Below are 16,942 nucleotides of genomic sequence, written 5' to 3'. Positions count from 1 at the left end.
ACCAACTGAGCCACACCAGCCAGGATGGAAATAAAGTCTTAAAAAAAGTTAAATTTACCGTATGATTCAGCAATTCCAGTCCTAGGCCTCTCCCCGAGAGGGATGGAAACGCGCCTGCACAAAGACGTGTGTGAGACGCTCACAGCAGCGTTATTCATAAGCGCCCCAAACTGGAAGCTGCCCGCGTGCCCCTCGCTGGGCCTGATGAGCAAGAGTGGTCTGTCCGTGCGGGGGAGCTGGCCAGCCACAGAGAGGCTGGTGCGGGCACCTCTGCAACACAGGCCTCCAAAGCATACGGAAGCCGGACAGCCGACACCGTGCTGTGACCTGTTCATATGAAATTTCCAGAAAAGGCAGATCCGAAACAGAAAGTACATGAGTAGTCGCAGGGAACGGCATTGGCTGTATTTGAGCTTAAGGAGTCTTTTTGGGGCGAGGAAAATGTTCTAAAACTGTGCTATGGTTGATGGTTGCAGCGCACAGTAAATTCACCAAATATTGTACATGTGAGATGGGGAATGTTATGACATATAAGTTACAACTCGTTGCGTTGCAGCTCCGGCCCCAGATGCCCCGGAAGAACCGGATTGCCATCTACGAACTCCTCTTTAAGGAGGGGGTGATGGTGGCCAAGAAGGATGTGCACATGCCTAAGCACCCCGAGCTGGCAGACAAGAACGTGCCCAATCTTCACGTCATGACGGCCATGCAGGTAGCCAGCCGGGCGCTGCTGGAGTGGGTGCCCAGGGAGGGGTTTTCCGCGGCTGTTCAAGGCAAATGCCAAGGAGAGGCCAGGACAGCCCGAGCTTCTCGCTGCCTTGACGGGCCGTGAGGTAGATGCATCTGAAAACTTGTCTACGGCGCAGCCCAGCCCCCTCTGCACCGCGTTTCTGGTCTAAGCCTCTAGTCAGGTCTCAACCGTGGTTTTCTGTCTTGCAGTCTCTCAAGTCCCGGGGCTACGTGAAGGAGCAGTTTGCCTGGAGACACTTCTACTGGTACCTTACCAACGAGGGCATCCAGTACCTCCGCGATTACCTCCACCTGCCCCCCGAGATCGTGCCCGCCACATTGCGCCGCCCAAAGACCTGGAGGGGGAGTAAGCTGCAATTCCCAGGAGGGGAAGCAGACAGTCACCCACAGAGGGAGCGTGACATGCCCCCCCCCCCCCCCCCCGCCCACCTGCTGAGGAGAATGCCTGGGCTGGGGCTGGGTCAGCAACCAAATTCTGCTCAGAGGTGGATTTGGTCGTGGACATGGTCAACCCCTCAGTAAAGTTGGAGGGATTATTTTACGTTAAACTTAACAGCCAGAAAAATTTAAAAACCCAACTCATTAAAGCTGCAAAATAAAAACGGTATTAAAAGAGTCACGTCCCCAGAGCACCTCCCTGACCGGCTCCCCAGCCCCTGCAAGGGCAGCGCTCCGTGCCGGTGCCCTGGCCCCTGGCTCAGCCACGGCCCTTGTGCCAATGGGAACTCCGTCTGTGACCTGTTCCATGCAGACCTTCCCTAGAATGGAGCCTCTGGTGGGGAGGGCCTGGCTCTACTTTCCTTTAAGCAGTTTTATTGAGATGCAATTTACACGCCATACGATTTATCCACTTAAAGTGTAAAATCTAATAGTAATAAATATATATTCACAGATAAGCACAACCATCACCACAATCAGTTTCAGAACATTTTCATCACCTCGAAAAGAAGCCCTGTTCTCTTTAACTATCACCCCCATCCCCCACTCCTCTCAACCATAAACAACCACTAATCTACTTTTTTCCTGCAGATCTGCCTATTCTGGAAATTTCATATAAGTCACATAACACGTGGTCTTTTCTGGTTGGCTTCCTTCACTTAGCATGATGTTTTCAAGGTTCATCCATGTTGTAGCATGGAGCAATTCTTCATTCCTTTTTATGGCTGAACTAGAGGCCCGGTGCACAAATTTGTGCACGGGTGGAGTCCCTCAGCCTGGCCGGCAATTGGGGCAGATTGGGGCTGTGGGAGGTTGGCCAGGGGAGGAGCCCAGGGAGGTTGGCTGGCAGGGGGAGGGGCCGTGGGAGGTTGGCTGGCAGGGGGAGGGCCTGTGGGAGGTTGGCCAGCCAAGGGAGGTTGGTTGTGGGAATGCATTGAACACCAGGGGGCAGCTCCTGAGTTGAGCATCTGTCCCTTGGTGCTTAGTGGGCATCATAGCGACCAGTCGACCGGTCGTTCGGTCGTTCAATCGTTTAGGCTTTTATATATATAGATACTATTCCATTGTACAATATACCACATTTTCTTTTTTTCACATTTATAAATCAGAGGGATTTTAATTGCCTACATTTATTCTTATTTCATATACGGCCATTTTCATAGGCTTGGAGAGTGTACAGGAACCTCAGAAGTTATGTGGTACATCTCTCTATCTCTAGCTGACCTCCCTGAGCAGATGACCAGCTGTGTGTATTCCATCATTATTAGTGAATGGCGAAGGACCAGGTCTTGTTCAGTACCCATCAGGCAGGAAGTTTTGACTCACATTCAACCCAAACCTCACTGTGTTAGGAGAAATGTAGGAGAATAGGTTACCACCCTACCTACCACACCCTGTACATGTTAACGGCACCTATGTTTCCGTTGGGTCTCAGTGTGGGTAAGCCAGGTGTCTGTGCGCCTTCCTCTGACCTCACATTCTTGGAAAGCCAAGCATCAGGGAGGCGATGCCAATCAGCTTTTCACCCATTGCCCAGCTTTACCTACAACCAGGAGCCAGACTTTCTCATGTTATGGTTTTCTCCTCCTGTGAATTCTGGGTTTTTCCCCAGAGGAAATAAAAACATTATCCTCAGTATTTATAACATGGAAAAAATTTTGGTCACATGCTCCAAAGCACATTGTTCTTTTTCTTGGTCCATCTGTTATGCCTATAAATCCATGTCAATTTTAAATAAATGTCTGTCATCCATTGCAATGTAAGCTCCATGAGGGCAGATTCCAAGTCTGCCCATCCAGCAGCATATTCCAGGATCCAGCGTGATATTTGGGGCACAGAAGGCTCTTTATACCTGGGGAATCGACAAACGCCTTTCAAAACTATTACAGTCCAACACTCTGATTGAAAGAATATAAAAATTGAGTCTGTAAAGTCATTCTTAAAAATGACTTAATCCCACCCCCCCCCCCCCCAAAAAACACACAAACCTAGCAGTTTTGGCTCAGTGGATAGAGTGTTGGCCCAAGGACTGGAGGGTCCTGGGTGGGTCCTGATTCCTGCAACCAAGGGGACGTACCTTGGTTGCAGGCTCGATCCCTGGCCCTGGTTGGGGTGCGTGCAGGAGACAACCAATAAATGTTTCTCTCTCTCTGTCTCTTTCCCTCTCTTCCATTCTCTCTAAAAATCAATAGAAAAATATTCTTGGGTGAAGATTAACAACAACAAAAACCCCACAAAAATAAAAACAAACAAAAAAATGACTTGTTCTATATTGTGTAACTTGTTAATGACAAAGCCAGGATTAGAATTTTGTATTCTGATTGCCCATTCACATTCTCTCCATTATGTGAGAGAGGCTCTTATACTTAACTAGAGGCCTGGTGCACAAAATTTGTGCACTCAGAGAGGGGGTCCCTCAGCCTGGATTGCAAGAGGGTGCAGGCCAGGCTAAGGGACCCCACCAGTGCACAATTGGGGCTGGGAAGGAACGCAGGAGGTTGGCCAGCTGGGGAGGTACTGCGGGAGGGCTCCAGGGCATGTCTGGCCCATCTCGCTCAGTCCCAATTAGCCAGACCCCAGCAGCAAGCTAACCTACTGGTTGGAGCATCTTCCCCCTGGGGGTCAGTGCATGTCATAGCGACTGGTCAACCGGTCAACTGTCTGCCCCCTAGTGGTCAGTGCACGTCATAGCGAGCGATTGAGCTGCCTTAGCATATCATTAGCATATTACGCTATGATTGGTTGAATGGCCAACCGGACGACCAGACACTTAGCATAGTAGGCTTTTATTATATAGGATACCCTGGGAAGACAACACTACTGATGAGTAAGGCACAGAAACCTTTGATCTAGCATTTCTTGCAATGCTGGTTTGGTCACTCCTTTAGCCTTTTTTTTTTTTTTGGTTTGTGAAACTTCACTTCACCATCTATTTTGAATGATATCCTTGCTGGATAGAGTAGTCTTGGTTTCAGATCCTTGCTTTTTATTACATTGAATACTTCATGCCCTTCCCTTCTGGCCTGTAGGATTTCTGATGAGAAATCTGCTGACAGCCTTATGAGAGCTCCTTTGTAGGTAGCAGTTTGCTTTTCTCTTGCTGCCTTTAAGATTCTCTCTTTGGCATTTTAATTATGATGTGTCTGGACACAGGCCTCTTTTGGTTCTTCTTGCTTAGCACTCTCTGAATTTATGTGCCTTTTTCCTTCACCAGATTAGGGAAGTTTTCTGTCATAATTTCTTCAAATAGGTTCTCTATCTGTGCTCAGTTTCTTTGCCTTCTGGTACTCCTATGATGTAGATATCATTATGTTTCATGTTGTCTCACAGCTCCCTTAAGCTGTCCTCCTGTTCTTTGCTTTTTCTTTTTGCTTCTCTGATTTTTTTTTCTACCCTGATTTCTAATTTGCTGATCTGATCCTTGGCTTCCTCTAATCTGCTGTTTATTCCTTCCAATGTATTCTTTAAATATATATATATTTCAGAGAGGAAGGGAGAGGGAAAGAGAGACAGAAACATTAATGATGAGAATCATTGATCGGCTGTCTCCTGCACGCCCCCTACTGGGGATTAAGCCTGTAATCTGAGCATGTACCCTTGACTGGAAATGAACCCAGGACTCTCCAGTCAGCAGGCCAATGTTTTATCCACTGAGCCAAACCAGCTAGGGCCCAAATGTATTCTTTATTACTGCTATGTCATTCTTTATTTTTGACTGGTCATTTTTCATAGTTTCTATATCTTTTTGCATGCTGTTGAGCATTCTTGTAATCATTATTCTAAACTCTATATCTGAAAAATTGCTTAACTCCATTTCATTTAGCTCTTCTTCTGGAGAATTCTCTTGCTTCTTTCATTTGAGGCTTGTTTTTTGTCTCTCCACTTTGACTTCCTGTTTGGATTTGTTTCTATGTATTAGATCTGCTACGACTCGCAGTCTTTTGGAGGGTCTCTGGTGCAGGACAATGTCAGAAGTTGTTTGTGACTGCTCCTGAGTACCCTGTTTGGAGTTATCAGCAATCCACAGCTTGTGGCTCCCTCTGCTGGGACTGGGTGCATTTGGAAAGACCAAGTTGTGCACCAAGGTTTGTTTTTCCTAGACCCTGGTCCAGAAGCAGATCAGGCAAAGACTCAAAACACCCAGAAATCTGCTTTTGCCTACAGGCTGATGGTTATGCTCAGTCTCTTAATGAGCATCAGGCTGTAGATCATAGCAAGGCAGAAACTCTGCAGGGTAGGGTGAGAGGTTTTCCAACAGGGTGGGGCAACTGCTTACCCCCAGGCACAAGCTGCCTGGATGGTTAAGGTCTGCCTGAGAAAGATGTCCTCTGCAGTATGGGGGAATGACTCAGCACAGGAATCCAGGTGGTGGCCCTCCAAGCTCTATCCCCAGAGTCCCCGACCCTGGATTCCCCTCACACAGCTCTAGTCCACTCTGCCCTCTCCCTGCCACAGCCCAAGGTGAATGAATGCACATGAAATTTTGTGTGTTGGCCTTTTAAGAGGGTCCTGCATTTCCAGCCATTTCTCCCTGGCAGACAGAAACCCCATTGCTTTTCACAACCAGATGTTACGTGGACAATTTTCTCAATTCTGGTGCTCTGAGCTGGAAACCCAGTTTTGGGATTATACCCCAGAGTTCTCAGTGGGAACCCCCCACAGCTGAGATATCCCTCCAGGTGATCAGCCCTCTTGTGTCTCTGCACTTCCTACCAGTTTCTATGTGGTCTCCACTTTACATCCTTGGTTATCAGGGTTCTCTCCAGCGAGTCTTCAGTTGATTATTAAGGATGATTTTTCTATATTTTAGTTGTAATTCCAATTTGGTCCTGGGAGAGTGTCAGTGTAGCTTCCACTTAATCCACTGACATATTGAAATCCTCTACCACATTTTCTTTATCCCGTTACCAGTTAGACATTTGGGTTGTTTCCACCTTTGGCTGTTGTAAATAACACTGCCAGAAGTATTTGTGTACGAGTTTTATGTGGACACTAGAGGCCTGGTGCACGAATTCGTGCATGAGTGGGGTCCCTTGGCCTGGCCTGTGGGATCAGGCCAAAACTGGCTCTCCAACATCCCCCAAGGGGCTCGGGATTGTGAGAAGGCTCAGGCCATGCCAAGAGACCCCTCTGGTGTACGATTGGGGCTGGGGAGGGATGCGAGGGGTTGGTCAGCTGGGGAGGGGCCATGGGATGGCTCCAGGGAATGTCCAGCCTATCTTACTCAGTCCCAATTGGCTGGACCCCAGCAGCAAGCTAACCCATAGATCAGAACATCTGCCCCCTGGTGGTCAGTGCATGTCATAGAGAACGGTTGAGCAGTCTTAGCATATCATTAGCATATTATGCTTTGATTGGTTGAACAGCTGACTGGTTGACCGGACACTTAGCATATTAGGCTTTTATTATATAGGATATGTCTTCATTTCTCTTGGATATATACTGTTAACCAATTCAATGCCAACCGGGATCCTCAATTTACGGTGTGGCAAAGGATACTTTATTTAGTGCAAACACCTCATTTGTGATACAGCATGGTTGTGAAGCAGCTCTGGGGCTGGGTGATCCTGGGGCGAGGCCCCTCTCTGACTAGACAGCTCTGCTCTGTGCCAGTCTGCCCTGCTCCTGTGCTGGTCTGCTTTACTTTGGCAAGACATCTTAGGCAGAAGCCCTCACCCCTGGTTGTGATTTGTGCATCCTTATGTAAATGAGGACTCCAAATCTTTGCAGCTTGATTGGTCCAAAGGTACTACTCTGACTGGTCAGAATGGAGTGGTTCTGATTGGTCAGTGAAGATGCAGGGATATAGCTACACAGCTCCAATTGGACAGGGGGGTCTCAGCCCTACTGTGTGAAATAGGATTCCAGGAAGTCTTCCACATGGCTGGCTCAGACGCAGGAACACGTGCAGGCAGGCAGTTCAGTGCAGAGGCAGATCGTTCAGGGCAGGCTTTTTCCTGAAGCGCAGTTTGCATGAGCGGCCCCTGTATAGAAATGACTGCTAGGCTCGTTTTTGTTTGTTTTTAAATTTGGGCCCAGTTAGCCACCAGGAGCCCTCCTTAGTAGGTATCTTCTTTCTCAGGGCTCACAATACCTAGGAGTGGAATTGCTGGGTCAAATGACAACTCTATGTTTAACGTTTTTTTTATTTTTAATCCTCACCTGAGGATATTTTTCCATTGATTTTTAGAGAGTGCAAGAGAGAGGGAAAGACAGAGAGAAACATTAATGTGAGAGAAACACATTGATTGGTTACCTCCTGCATGTGCGTGAACAGGGCCCAGGCCAGGGAGGAGCCTGCAACCGAGGTACATGTCCTTGACCAAATCAAACCCTTGACCCTTCAGTCTGCAGGCCCACGCTCTATCCACTGAGCCAAGCTGGCAAGGGCTATGTTTAACTTTTGATGCCAGACTACTTTCCAAGTGGCTGCACTATTTTACATTCCCACCACAAGTATTTGAGTGTTTCGATCTCTCCATTGCTCATCAATCCTTGTTATCTGACTTTTGATCATAGCCATCTAGTGGGTGTGGAATGGTATCTCCTTGTGGTTTTGGTTTGCATTTCCTGCAGACTAATGATGTCAAGCATCTTTTTATGTGCTTATTGGCCATCTGTATATCTTCCTCGGAACAAGATCTATTCAGACCTTTTGCCGATTTTAAACTTGCCTTTTTATTGAGTTCTAAGAGTTCTTTATTTGAGATACAAGTCCCCTATTGGATATCTGATCTGCAAATGTTTTCTCCTATTTCACCTTTCTTGATAGTGTCCTCTGAAACACATAGTTTTTAATTTCATTAAGTTCAATTTATTTTTCTTTTGTTGCTTGTGCAACTAATCTATTGTCAAATCTGAGCTTCTGAAGATTAATCCTTATGTTTCCTTTTAAGAATTTTATAGCTTTAACTTTTAGATTTAAGTCTTCAATCTATTTTGAGTGAATTTTTGTATATGATGTGAGGTAAGGGTCCAACTTCATTCTTTCGTATGTGGCTATCTAGTTATTTCATCACCATCTGTTGAAAACATGATTCTTTCTCCCCATTAAATGGTCGTGGCCCCCTTGTGGAGAATCAATTGATCATGGACACGTTTTATTTCCGGACTCTCAATTCCATTCCACTGATCATATTGTATGTCTATCCTCTGCCACACAGTTTTGATACTCCTGGTTTCTTCACACCACATCGCCTGAACAGTGGAGTTCAATTAACTGTTGGATGTTCAAAGCCCAACAACCAAATGCCACCAGGAACACATGTGTAATAAAAAAAAGTCTGGTTTTGCCTGGCCGGTTGCTCAGTCCATAGAGCATCAGCCCGTGGACTGGAGGGTCACAGGTTCGCTCCCCACCCTGTCGGGGTACGTGCAGGAAGCAACCAGTCAATGTCTCTCACGTAGATGTTTTTCTCTCTCTCTCCCACTCTCTCTGAAAAGCAAGGGGGGAAAGCATTCTCAGGTGAGGATTAGAAAGGGAAGTTGGGTTTATTTAGCTTGCTGCAGCAAAGAGAGCCCACCCGGAGGACCTCTGGAGCATCTAAGAGGAGGGTTCTGAGAGGGCCGCCTGGGTCTGGGCTGGTGCTCAATGATTGGTAGACGAGGGTGGGGAAGCAGAGGCCAGTCTGGGGTTCGGTGCCTTTAAGAAGGAGAGCAATGCAGTCACAGGGATCTTAGTTTCTGTCTAGGAGGTGGGAGGATGAAAACAGTGGTGAACTGTCACTGGTGGGGAAGCGCCATCATGCAGAGACTGGCCTGGATGGCCTGTGCGTGCTCTTCTGTGCACGGTCTGTGTTCCTTTGGTCAGCAGGGCTCCTTTCTACACTTCGGGAGTAAACAAACCATCTCGGCTGCAGAAAAGTAGAAACAGCGGGCCAAGACCGACCGCGCCCGTCCGAGGACATCTACTCTGATTCTTGCTTCAGGGCCAACACAGGGATGGAGAGCTGGTGGGGAACGGTAAGAGGTGCCCTCGGTGTGCGATGGCCAGAGCCTGGACCCCCCCCTCAGTGCGGTTTGGCCTGGTCATTCACAGATTGGGAAAGGGGCCTGAGCTTCCCCGTCTGTAATACAGCGAGATCCGATGGGACTGAGCTGGGCCTCCTTCCAGGTCCTTACCCAGGATCTAGCCATCTCCTGGTGCGATTTCAGAGAGAGGTGAACTTCTGCCCATCATGTCCCCATTTCACCGCCCCCTCCCGCTCCCCCCACACTGCTGACTCATCAGCCTCAAGTCCCTGAGTCAGCCTTTTAGCTCAGCAGCTCTCAGACATTTGGATTTTATACCCTGGCAATATTTCTAAACACTATTTTTAGGACCTCATAGGATTGCCAATATTTTACTTTGTCAAATAGGACATTAAAACTCACAAGCACTACTACCTGTTATAAGCATTGTGTTATAAAAGGAAAATCAAATAGAGGATAAATGAAAAGGTCAGATTCTCAAATTGGCCGCTTTCCCCTCATTTCTTGGGAAGTGGTGGAAAGTCCTGTTGGAACGGACAACTGCCATTCTTGGGGATGGCTGCTTTATCTAGGCTCTGACTCATTAAAATGCAAATCCCAGGAGAACAGCAACCTCAACTGTCCCTAAGGGAGGGATGGGCTCTGGGCAGCGGAGGGGCTGGTGGCAGGTGGCAGTGGGGCTCTGAGCACCAGGCCTCCAGCAGCTCCACTGACCTGGGAGGGAAGGACGAGCACCCATGTCTCCAGGCATCTCAGCGGAGGCCTGATGGTGAGGTTGGAAGTGCGGAAGTGCGGTCGTGGGAGAAGGGGCTGGAGCAGCGCAGCTTCCTCAGACAAAGGCTGAACGGACAGTCTCCCCTCTGGCCCTGAAGCTGAGCCCTCTGACACCTCCCAGCTGCACCTCTTCTTTCCAGTCATCCCCACTCCAATGTTTGCCCAAAGCCTGCGAGAAATCCCCCCTCCCCCTGCCCTCTCTCTCATTTGTGTGTGTGACTCCAGTAACTGCCATAGTGTTTTTGTGGGAGGCAGGAGTGGAGATTAGGGTTCACCCCCAGAACAATGTTGTGGGTCTGTTTTTTTAGCTCATTTGGAGCACAGGAGCATCCATGGTTCACTCTGTCTGGACTATGAATAGCTGCATTCAAAAAGGGGAGCCCTCCTCCCCTCCCCCAGCCCATTCTTCCAGGGCTCAGAGATACCTTGCACTACTGTCTCTTTAAAAACTGCTCTGTGTTACTAAAGGAACCAATCAGCAGGCAGAGGGAGGAGCTACTTGGGGGCCTGACCACCAGTTGTGCACATAAAGTGTCAGTAGGACTCCCCAAGAGTGACAGCCTCCTGAGGGAGCCTGGCAAACCTATTTAAAGGGACAGCATCCCAGACTGGCTGCTCAGGTGGTGTCAAGAGTCCAGAGCCCCTGAACTGACCAATGTATCCTCAAAGTGGCTGCGGTGCCCCCTCCCCTTCCTTTGCTGGGAAAGCCGGTGATTTATCTGTGTAATTGGGCTTTTATTTGCATTTTAAATCGTGCTCTTTTGCTAAACTAATGGGCCCCCTATTTATAGATGACTCCAACACAAAGTGACTACTAATTACTGCAATTAATATCACGTTAAGGCCTTGCCAGCCAACTTCACAGCAACTTGTATCGCCTACTCATTTTCAATTAAGGCACATTGACAGGGAGAATACGTGGTTATTAGGAGCGGGCCCTGGGGTGTAATTACTGCTCACAAGGTCATTAAGCAACTCCCCTGCAGGGTTGGCACCTCGGAGCCTGGGGGCATGGGCCCAGATCCAGGGTCCTACGCACCAGCCACAAAGGCTAGTGCACCAGGCAGATGGGGCCTGGCTCTGAGCTGCCTGGGGGTGGAACAGATGATGCCAGGATGGCTTGGGGGCAGGGCCGGGAGAGCCAGGCAGGAAGGTTGGAGGGGAAGTTCGAAGACAGCAGGCCCTGGCAGCCAGGAGAGCTGGCAGCACTGCCTCCGGCCTCAAGCAGCTGGGACAGTGTCTTGGAGGCCGACTTTGGAACAAGTGGGGGCTGGGGGGCTGGGGGAGGGTGGTTGGCAGCAGGGCCGAAGGATTGAGGGGATGAGAGCCCAGGAAGGAGTCAGCTGTGGAAGCATCGTGTGTGTGTGTGTGTGTGTGTGTGTGTGTGTGTGTGTGAGTGTGTGTGTGTGTGTGTGTGGCGGGGGGGGGGGGGGGCGGCGCAGGAGGGGGTCAGGCCACAGAATCCTGCTCCAAGGTAGAGAGAATGGGCTTTGGGGCTGGAGGAGGCTTGGGCTCCGAATGCTGGGGGATGATCCCTTCTGATCAGGAGCAAGAGAGCTTGAAGGTGAGGAGAAGGTGTGCAGGGGAAGTAGGGAGAGTAGGATAGACCTGGGGGTGGGGTGGGGGTGGCAGGAGTTGGGGACTGGGGGAGGGGAAGCGAGCGCCTCCAGAGTGTTCTCTTGAGGCTGATTGACCCCCGCTTCTCTCCCGGTGCCGGTGACTGATCTGCTGGAGAAGGTGCAGGCTGGTAGGAGGCTCCAGGGCCCAGCCTGCTTCCCAGGGGCCAAACCCAGGCCAGGAAGCTGTGGGCTCAGGGCCGACACGTGGTGAGGGTAGAGACGGTGGCCAGTGCTGAGCCCCTGGCAGGGTGTGCTGATCGAGGAGCTGAGCTCCCTTCCCAGTTCCACCCCCAGGCCCTCGGGTGTGCGGCTGGGATTGGCCACGGTGGAGCGTTTAGACCACGGGAGACTGCAAGCCCATAAACCAGAGAGCTGGCGTTAGCCGTGGACCAGCCGCTACCGCCGGGCCAGCCTGTCCGGGCTCTGCCCGGGGCCTGCAGTGTGGGGCCGTGTTGGGGTGTTTGCATGTGCGCACATGTCATATGCACAGGAGGACACTGCTTACTGACTCAGTTCAAAGAGGGAGAGGACTAGTTGGAAGCCTAATTCTAAGGAAGTGAGCCACGTGGACGGTAGGGGCTCCCGGATGAGGGGGGAGCCCCACGGTCACGGCTAGACCTGATGTCTGGAGATTCACTCCCGCCCTCCCCGCTAGCCTAGGCTCTCCTCAGAACCGCACCCCCCCTCCCCACCTCTCACCAGGCCAGCCCCCCCCCCCCCCCCACCTGCTGCCTCGTCAGAAGGGAAATTGAGCCTTCATGGGCCGGTTGGATGGCAGGGGTGGGGGTGGGAGGGTGGGGACTGGTCCTCCAGGGGAGAACAGGGGCAGTCTTGGGGGTGGATGTGGAATTCCTGCTGCCCTTGCTCTTCTGGAAGGTTCTGCCCCCCACGCCTTCTCAATCCTTTGCCCGCACCACCTGTCATCCGTGCCCTCTCTGAATGGTCTCTAGCGCCTCGGTCTCCTCCTCTGCTCTTTGCGCGGTAGGCGCCTCAGCAGTGTAGGTGGGAGCCGGGGAGGAGCGGCGGCTCGGGGTCAGGTTGGCCTGCACAGGAACTGGCCTCGCTGAGACAGCCGCTGCGCTGTCACCTGGGGTAGGCAGCCCGGGGCTGGCTCCTGCGGTGCCGGGGCCGGGGTCAGGGGTGGCAGCCACCAGCTGTCCACCCTCCCGCAGGGAGCAGCAGCGCCCTGTGAGGTGCTTCCCGAAGTGCACGCGTGCGATGGCGGCTGGCCCGTCACGTGGCCACCTGGCTGCCAGGATGACTGTGAAATTACCCAACCGCGTGCTTTCCACCTAAAACGTAGGTTCTATCACCAAAAAGGCAGGGGCTGCAGGCTGCAGGCCACAGTGGCTGTGGTGCCCAGAGTCTGGTGATGAGTGCTGGTGAGGGTGGGAGGACTGACCCGGGCAGCTGCCGCCGCCCCCCCCCCGCCCCTCCCGCCCCCCCCCCCCCCTGCTGCTGTCCCAGGGCTGGAGGTGGAGGTGACAGTGGTCAGGAGGCTCTCAGGATCCGGGAACCTGGCAGAAGGGCAGACTGTGGCCTCCTTCTCCGGCTCCAGGGCTGGGACTCCGCTGCCACCGGACCCTCCCTAGAGGGAGAACCTCCTTCAACAGCAGGTGCTCGGCTGTGGGCAGCTCTGCCCAGGGCACTCCTGGTGGCTGGGTAGCCATGCGCTTTAAATGGGGAAAAGGAGGCTGGGAGGTGCCGTGTGTCAAGGGCAAGGGCATGTCAGGCCCATGGAGCTGTGACCAGCAAAGAGCAGGGGCTGGCGGTTTGGTGGGACCAAGAAGCATGGGAGGGCGGGGAGCTGGGGTGGAGGGAGAGGGTGAGCCTGAACCCCAGTGTGCGTCCTCCCTGCCTCCCCCTGCAGCTCTGTGAGGCCTCCCTCCCTGCCTCCCCCTGCAGCTCTGTGAGGCCGCCCTCCCTGCCTCCCCCTGCAGCTCTGTGAGGCCTCCCTCCCTCCCTACCTCCCCCTGCAGCTCTGTGAGGCCTCCCTCCCTCCCCACCTCCCCCTGCAGCTCTGTGAGGCCGCCCTCCCTCCCCACCTCCCCCTGCAGCTCTGTGAGGCCTCCCTCCCTGCCTCCCCCTGCAGCTCTGTGAGGCCGCCCTCCCTCCCCACCTCCCCCTGCAGCTGTGTGAGGCCTCCCTCCCTCCCCACCTCCCCCTGCAGCTCTGTGAGGTCACCCTTTGGTTTTATGTTTTTCACCACACCCACAACTTCAGACACTAGTAGTTTGTTTTGCATTTGTTTTGTCCTCCTGCCTGTCACCTGGAACATCAGTCCCTGAGCGTGGGTGCTTGTCTGTCCTATTCATAGATATGTTTCTAGGGGCAGATGTCGGGAAACCTTTGTTCAACTGTGGCCCGAAAATATTTGTTCAATAAATGAATGAGTGAATGAATGAATGAATGAATGAATGAGGGAGTGATTATGATCCTGTTTATACAGGCGAGGAAACTAAAGCAGCCACTCCTTGGCCCCTCAAGCCTCCGACTTCGGCCTGGTGCACCCATTTCCCATTCTGGGTTCCCTCCGTGCCTCCATCCACTCCCTGGCCCCTGGGGTCCTGCCCCCGGGGCTTACCTTGTCCCCTGGAGCCCCCCTCCTCCGTGGGGCCTGCTGGATTCTCCCCACGCTCCCGCTCGTGTGCAGGGTCCTTACCGAGGCCTCTGGATGGCCACGGGGAGGGGTGGTGAAAGGTGCTTGTAGCACCCTGCGCTGGGACCGGCCCGGCCGCGTGGCCTTGTCCTCCAGAAGCAGCTGCAGGCTGGCTAAGCACCCCCAGTGTGGCACTGGGACGCTGGGCCGGACTCCAGGAGCTCTGCTCACCCCGCACACTCGAAGGCCCCTCATTTTGTGGAAAACAGAATGTCCTGGAACATGAACCCAGATCTCTGCCTCCACCGGTTTTAAAGGAGCCAGGGACGGAATTCTCTGCCTTTGCCTGGGGAGGCTGGAACCCTAATATGGGGAGTTATCTCCCCATCACCCCTCCCTCCTCACCCTGCAGGGCACCCTGCTGACCATCTGCGATGGCCCAGAGCACTGGTGGGTGTGATCGGCACTGGGCACCGGGCGCCCTGGCAAAGGCTGGAGCTGCTGCCCTTTCCTCGTCCCTCAGGGAACAGCCTGAAGGGCCCAAAGATGCTGCTGCCGCCTCCCCTCTACCCTCAGAACCCCACAATTGATGGGGTGCAGCCAGGATGCTGGTGGTGCTGGGAGCCAGGAGGGGTGGGATGGGGCAGGGGAGGGTCTGAGACTCCTGGAGGCCCACCCACGGCTGCCCCACCGCTGGTCCAAGGAAAGCAGAGACCCACCTGCACACCCTCATCCCGCCCCTCTCCCCCTCCACCCCCCACCCCCGCTTTCCTGCTGTCAGTGGCTGGCAGTTTCCCCAGGGACGGCCTCTGCATAGGTGGCATGGCCGGGAGGGTGAGGAACTCAGCCGAGCCCCTGGACCAGACACCCACATCTATTATCCTTCCTCAGCGGGCTGGGACCCCCGTCTCCCACCAGACATGCCTCTTCTGCCTAGAGCTGGCTCCTTCCCTGCGTCCTCCTCACCGGAGGCCACGGGCCCGGTCCCGCCGCAGTCACTCCCTCTCCAGAACCGCGGGTACCTCTTCACGGGGCCTTGAGCCCGTGGGGTCTGTCTCTGAGTCCCCCTCCAGCTCCGTGTTTCCTGCGCTCAGGCCTCTGTCTTCCCGGCCTTTCTACTGCAATGGTCTCCTCACTGGCCTGCCCCAGCCTGGCCTGTGCCGCCTGCGGCCAAGGGCTTTCTCCAGCCCACACCAGACCCCACGCTGCCCACTCCTCCGAGGGCCTGGCTGGCCCTGCTTCTGCTGTGGCGCGGTCTCGCTTGGCATTCCAGCGGAATCCTCCCGGTCCCCAGCTGAGTCCTGAGAGCCTCGCTGAGTCATTCCCCGCTCCTCCTGTCCATCCTTCAGGTCTTAGCTCAGACGTCTCCACCTCCAGGGAGCCCTCCCTGCTGTCCCCGTCCAGACTGGGATTCACATCTCTCCTGTGTGCTTCCCCAGCCTGACCGATGGCGCTGCGCCGGTGGAGAGGCGTATCCATCCTGGTGGCCGGGGAATTGCCACCAGAGCCTGCCAACACGCAGGGCCCAGCAGAAAGGCCTGCCTCCACCGGGCGGGGTCCGAGGTGGTTCTGGCTGATGAGAGGGAGCAGCAGGTGCTGGCCCCAGAGGGCCCCGTCTCCCTGGCCCATGCACAGGAGGTTGCCGGTTCAATTCCCCGTCAAGGGCAGATGCCAGTGATGGGCCCAATTCCTGACTAGGGACATGCAGGAGGCAGCCCACTGATGTTTCCTCTCTCATCAATATTTCTCTCTCTCTTAAAAAATCAATAAACAATTCTTTAAAAACAAACAGACAAACAAACAAATAAACAAACAAACGAGTGTTTACCACAATACAGGCAGTTTAAAAACCCGGGGGCCCAGTCTGTCCACCAGGCCTCTGCCTCTCCCCTCCGGGCGTGGGACCGGCAGGAGCACCAGCATCTGGTGGCCACGAGGAGGGAGGTGACCTGCTAAAGATGCCAGAAGATGGACCAGGTCCCGATGGCCTGGGCGCCAGCTTCCCACACGCCATCCTTCTTCCCCGTGGACCGGGCTATGCTAGGCCGCTGGCCAAGACCCTTGGGGAGACTCCCAGGCGCCCTCCTCGTGACCTGGCTGCCCCCCCCCCCCCCCCCCGCCCTCCAAAGACCCCGTGGAGGCACACTCCTAGGCCGAGAGCCCTGTCAGCTGTTCCCAGGCTCCTGCATCCTGTTAGGATTCTATGTTCTCACGCTCAGCCTGAGTGGGGGGAGGAGGGGGCAGTACGCTGTCTGATCTCCAACTCCGCCTGTCTGGCTCCGACCACCTCGCCCCAAACTCCTGCCCACCAGGCTCGCCACCTACCTGAGGAGGCTGCTCCGACCCCGCTCCACGATCCTCTGGCCCTTGAGGCCGGGGCGTGGGGAGGGTCCAGCACTGTCTACGAGGACACGGGGCTTTCAGGCCGAGGCCATTCGTGGGCTCCCTCCGCATATCGCTGTTCCTCAGCACCAACGACACTGCCAACTCTGGACACACAGGAAAGGACCAGGCTGCGGGCGGCTCGGGCCTCTGGGTCTGGAAGTGCCGCGGTCCTGCTGACAGAGGTGGCTGAGGGGCAGGGCTGCCATCTAGCCAGCATATTGCAGTGAGGCAGAGAAAAGAAAATGTCTTTATTCTGTTTATCCTACATAATAAAAGGCTAATATGCAAATCAACTGAACAGCAGAACAACTGGTCATTATGATGCGCACTGACCACCAGGGGGAAGACGCTCAATGCCGGAGCTGCCCCCTGGTGGTCAGTGTGCTCCCACAGGGGGCGTACCACT

The 16,942-nt window shown here is 53.6% G+C and overlaps 1 pseudogene; it reads left to right on the top strand.

Moving 5' to 3' along the window:
• Window positions 1–568: 568 nt before the first annotated feature.
• On the top strand, window positions 569–1,297 carry LOC103295591 (40S ribosomal protein S10-like; annotated as a pseudogene).
• The last annotated feature ends 15,645 nt before the right edge of the window (window positions 1,298–16,942 follow it).

This window comes from Eptesicus fuscus, chromosome 10, assembly GCF_027574615.1.
Source record: "Eptesicus fuscus isolate TK198812 chromosome 10, DD_ASM_mEF_20220401, whole genome shotgun sequence".
Lineage (NCBI taxonomy): Eukaryota > Metazoa > Chordata > Mammalia > Chiroptera > Vespertilionidae > Eptesicus > Eptesicus fuscus.
Note: the sequence above shows the minus strand (reverse complement) of the source record. Positions and strands in the feature narration are given on the sequence as shown.